The sequence below is a fragment of the Hydra viridissima genome, unplaced genomic scaffold (assembly GCF_058129835.1).
Source record: "Hydra viridissima isolate aposymbiotic clone 2 unplaced genomic scaffold, HvirCarnegie_v1 scaffold_13, whole genome shotgun sequence".
NCBI lineage: Eukaryota > Metazoa > Cnidaria > Hydrozoa > Anthoathecata > Hydridae > Hydra > Hydra viridissima.
In genome coordinates this window covers 3661024-3667023 of record NW_028324312.1, presented here as the reverse complement: position 1 = coordinate 3667023, position 6000 = coordinate 3661024, and positions in this window count along the sequence as shown.

Below are 6000 nucleotides of genomic sequence, written 5' to 3'. Positions count from 1 at the left end.
TATTTAAAATGTTCTTGGCAGCAATAACAATAAATTCATCTCTAAATTTTTTATTAGCAGCAAAAAATAATTCATTGGATGAATGAGATTCACTTAAACAAGATACACGCCGTTTTTTAGTTTTATTAGAACTATTATCAAATGCAACTGGTTTTCGACCACGTCTACTTGCAGTTGGTTCATTGTCTTTTTTTCTGACAATTAAATATTCATTAAGCCAGCTTACAAACTTCTTTTCAAAATTTTTGACAGTATAGTTTGCAGATTTCGACTTTTTTTTATACAAGTAAACAAATCGTTGAACAGCATGTCTAAAATCAACGTCTTTAAAATCAGCAAATTTTGGCTGAATAAATTTTAATATATCTTCAGAAATATATTGTTTTGAAATACTAAGATTGTTTTTTTGGAGAAAATTATGAATGTCTAAGTTTAATAAAACCATATCTAAATAATTATTGTAACAAGTATTTTGTATTTAAAAGTTTAATGTTATAATATATATGCCGCCTGGACTACTAATATTTGTTAATAATTAAGTTACTACAAGTGTTAGTAATTAAAATTAAAAGTAATTAAATTACTGTTAGTGTTAGTAATTAAATTACTAACAACTACCAAAAATATGTTGCTGCTATGCTATGCAAAGTAAGGTATCCATACTAACCAAAAAAAATAATCTCATAAGAATTGTGAATCTCATTTTAATACCCCCAATATTGTGTACTTAGAGCATGTAAAATACTTTTAAAACAACGTTAATGTAAAAATGAGTTGTTGCTATGCAAAATTTAGTACCATAGCAACTAAGTTAAAACATTAATAAAATCTGAACGGGGATTTAAGGGGACGAGCAATCAATTAAAACTCAATTGAAGCATCATATAGATCAAATAAATATAAGATAATACATGGCAAATTGTGGTAATTATTAATTATAGTGCGGCAAAAAACAAATTTCTTTTTTAAAAAAAGTAAATTATGTGGTAATATTTTAACAATAAAATTAAGTTCGGTATTTACATCCATAAAATTACGCCTTTTCAAATTACCTCAAATTACCTATAATTTAGCCGCTTTACAGAATAGAAACGATTTTTTAAAAAAAACCAAAACTGTTTAGTTTTGAATTTATAGCTAAGGTAAAAATAAGTTTGTCTTATTCACGGACAAGATAGCTGTATGTAATATATGGCGCTATCTTCAAAAACTATGTTAAAATGAATATGGCAAAAAAACTTCAGCTAACATAATTTAGCTGTCAACCATTTATACAATTGTGAGGAGTGAGAATTAAGTTAAAAACAACAACTGCCTCAACGCCGTTAATGCATGTTCTCAAACTTTTTTGTCTTGTTTGTTCTCGGTGATAACAAACATATTTTTGTTCCGGTCTGCAACATTTGTTTATAAACAAAATGATATGTTAAGTTTTAAAAATTTATATTCTGCCCGCTATTTTACATGTTTACATTAATCTATGGTAATTTAAAGACCGGAATTTTAGTTAAATAGTTTTATGGCATTATAAAATAGGGGTGGTTCATATCACAGTAAATAAACCTGAAGAGGTTTAACTTTAAAAGTCTAAATAGTCGTATGCCAATTTGTGTGTTCTTCACACTCATATTAATAAAAACTTTCATATAAAATGGAAAAAGCAGATTTTAAACTTGGAATAACTAATTTTTTTCGACCTTTAATATGTTTGCAGACATATGACTGGTTAGAAAAAAAACATATAACTTAAAACTTGTTTGAAAAAGTTGATTTCTCAATTTAATGTTTTATCTTCATTGAGAGCAGCACCATTTTATCCCAAAATATGGTTCGTCAACTATAAAGTAAAATTTTATCTTAACTTGAGTAATTAAAAAAAAATTCAACTTTGTTTGATTTTAGACAAACTAAAGCGCTATGAGTAAAAAGCGCTATGAGTAAAAAGCGCTATGAGTAAAAAGCGCTATGAGTAAAAAGCGCTATGAGTAAAAAGCGCTATGAGTAAAAAGCGCTATGAGTAAAAAGCGCTATGAGTAAAAAAAAAAATTTAAAAAAAAAATTATTTGGGCTAAAAAAATACAGTGAAACAACCTTTTTTATAAAAACGCAAAATTCGTGTATTTTTTAATTCGTGTATATCAGCAGCACTTCGATCAGTTTCGGCGTAATCCCAATATGAAAAATCAAATAAATCTCTAATTTTTAAAAGATGGTTTTGAATAAATGCTTCATAAATTTTATTAGAATCTTTTATCCATTGTAAGCAAATATAAGAATCTGAAAATAATTTTACTTTAGAAAAAAAGAATACTAGATGAATGTTCCTTAAATACTCTTGACATAAGAACTACAAGCAGTAAATAACCTTTTAATTTTAAACGAGTTATTTTACATTTACTTAGCAAAGCTGTTCTAGATTTTTAAGTAACAAGAGAAAAACACTGTTCGTTCTCATTAAAAAATTATCTTAAATATATAGACAACAACCAAAGGCTTTTAAACTGGCATTGCTAAAACCATAAAGTTCAAACCGCGTGCAACTAGCACTAGATTTCCAAACAAAGTAACAGCTAATTACTTTTTGTTTAATAAATTAAAAAAATTAATTCGATATCATTTTACAGTTTTTTTTATTAAACAAAAACCAAACATACTTGATAAAAATTCTGCAATCGTTTAAACTTTCGTGAATAGCTGTATCATTTTGGCTACGAATCGTACATTTTACAAACCACACTCCCCTTTTATACAGTTTTACAACCGCGTCATTTTGACACATTTAATAAATTAAAACTTTAAATGGATTAACAACTACATCCATTAAAACCTACACACATACATTAACTCCTACACACATTAGCACCTACATACATTAACACCTACACACACGCTAATTGCATCTTGAAGACGTTATTCACGACACTACACACAGATATATATATATATATATATATATATATATATATATATATATATATATATATATATATATATAAACCTTGATACGCAAAAAAGTTCAAAAAGCTTGATATACAGATAACCAACTGCAAGAAAAGTTGGAAAATGGAGGTGGAAAAGCATTTTAGTATCACATTTCAGGTATTGAACTAAATTTGCAAAAATTCTTAAACGAAACCGAAATCAGGATGTAATCCTGGGATAACAGTAAACTCATAATTATCACAGCAACCAAAAATTTCATCATCAATCCACGAATAGTTTATATTATCGATCTTTTTTCGTTTATTTGTTTGAACTATTTCTTCTAAAGACAACTTATTACTTTCAATATTAGAATGTAACTAGAGTTCATGAACTTCTTTATCTGAATCACTGTCTGATTCGGTATATTCTGATTCACTTGAACAAGAAAACTCTTCGTTTGACTCAGAAAAATCTTCGCTGTCACTTTCCATCAATAAATGAAGGGCTTCTTCTGCAGTAAAATCTTTTTTGAAAGCTTAAAGTTGAGAACCGATTGTTGTTTTGCATGCGCCATTTTATTTAGTTGAATTTTTACTTTGAATAAAAAATTAATGCATTGCAAGAAAAAAAAAATTCACACACAAGACAATGTAAAATTTAACTATTTCCGGATCTTTTAGTGAAAAAACTAAAAAAATTATGCAACTTTGCCTAAGATACATGTCTTTAAATAAAGCATATTCAACGACGGCTATATCCGTTGTCAACATATAAGTATCACTTTACCTTCGACGGATACAACCGTCATACACTGTTGTTGGGGTTAATACAGTATGAGTTCGAATGAGCGAAAAGTAAGTCTTAATTTATATTACTTCAATAAATTGTCTGAAAAAATAGCTAAAATTTTGAACTGAAATTTGTAATAATCGAGTTAAATCTGTGCAAAAGAGATATATCTTGCAAAAAAGAATATAGGGACTATTGAAATTACTAGTTCTTCTGTTTTTTGTCGAGCATCTATTTTGGTCTATTACAAAAATTTTTTACTTTATTTTTTCTTTTGCTCAAAAGCTAATGACAAAATTATGTTTGATACTTTGATACTTTGATGTAAATGTATAAGGGATGAAACAACCTATAACATTTATCTATTAAATTGAATATTAAATTATTTTTCTAAAAATAAATTATGGTTTGAAGGAACAGCAATCTTGCTTCAAAAAAAATTTTTATGTTTGATTTTTATGTCAATATTTTTATAATTTTTTAGGTCGAGGAACACATCAGTTCTTCGAGCAAAAAAAGAAAAATTGAACATTCAAGCGAAGTTGATGATAAAATTTCTCATTTAGAAGATGAAGTTACTAAACTCAAAAACCAACTAAAAGTTTCAAAAGAAGATCAAGCAAAGATACTTATAAGACAAGTGATAAATGTTGTGCCAACCCAAATTTATTGGAAAGTATTTTCTGAAAAGAAAAAAAACAAAAGAACATATTTTTTACGTGAGATTGACCGCGCTCTAAGTAAACTACCTGATGCAACTGAATTTGAGAAAGAAGAAAAAATTAAAAAGGTTGCGTTGTTCGAAAAGTTCATAGAAGCGCTGGGGGGGAGACTGGGGAGAGATGGAGGATTTTATGGAAATGTTTAAAGATTGGGGAAACCAATTTGTTGGGGGAAATCAAGTTGCTCATCCCAATATTGGTAGCAAGAATGAAATATTGGAAGCTCTAAACGTTCTTATAGAATCTCAAGAAGTTATTGAAGATGATATTAAAAAAATATTGTATTTGGCAAATGTTTGGGAGGACTTAAATAATATTTAGCACAGAGTTGCACTGCCTAAAAATGTTCATTTTCTTTTCACAGCAAAGTTTGTAACCAGAAATTTAAATAATATGAACTTTTTTTATATGATTGTATACTTTTTAGATTTTTAATCATTTTTTAAACACTTTTTTGTATGAAGTTACTAATTTTTTAAATTTTATTATAAGTAATATAAGGAATACAAGCATTAATTTTGTCTCTATGATTTTAATCTTAAGAAGTTAACTTGTATGGTAATAGTTTGATAATATTTCTATCTAATAATCAATGATTGTAAATAAGAAAAATGATTTAATGAGTTGAATATAATTCATTGAATTGTGGTAAAATTGCCTTTAATTTTCTTCACTTGTTTGAATTTTTCTTATTGTAGGAACCAATCAAATTATCACAGTTCAGGCGCGAATCCAGGAATTTGTAACTGTGTGGCCAAACTTTATTTTCACTGTTGAAATTTCGATAAAAGATCGATATTTTAATATTTTTTCACAACATTAATTGATTGAATAAAACGTCGGTAACGTATAGTGAGATCCGTTGTGGCCATGGCAGGATTCCCTATTGTCAAAATCCGTAAATTACGGGAGAGAAATTTAAATTTTTAGGAATCATGGCTAACTTAAAGTATACGGCCTTATATTCCGCATATTTGCCAAAAAAATAGAAGGCTATTAAAAAAGAATTATTGCGCTATAAAAAGCAAAGCAAATAAACAAACAAAATGCATTTTTTTATTAAAAATACTTTCTGTTCAGCAACAACAATATTTCATTTTAAGAATTTTTTTGAATTTCTAACATTTTTCTAGAAAAAAAAAGAAATATCGTTCTTTAGAAACTTATTAATTTTAATTATTTATGTTAAATCATGCTTTTTTCGTTGCCTTTTTTTAAAACTAACTTTATTGTCCATAATATTTCCAGCAGTAATTATTTTTCTTTTATTATTGAAGAATTAGTTACTGATTGTTTTGTTTATGAGATTTTATCCCAAGCTTTTGGTGATCAGAACAAAAGGACATTTTCTTTGAACAAAAATGTTTTTAAAATAAACTGAGCAGTTGTTCTTAATGGCATATCGGTGTTGTTCATTACATCAAAAGTATGATAAATGGGAAACGTGTAAACTCTCGTCAACTCATATACACTCAATAACTTCTGGTATAGAAAGCTCATTAAACAACATTTTGTAAAATACAATATGATCATTATGTTTTAGCAGTTGGTAGCCACTTATACA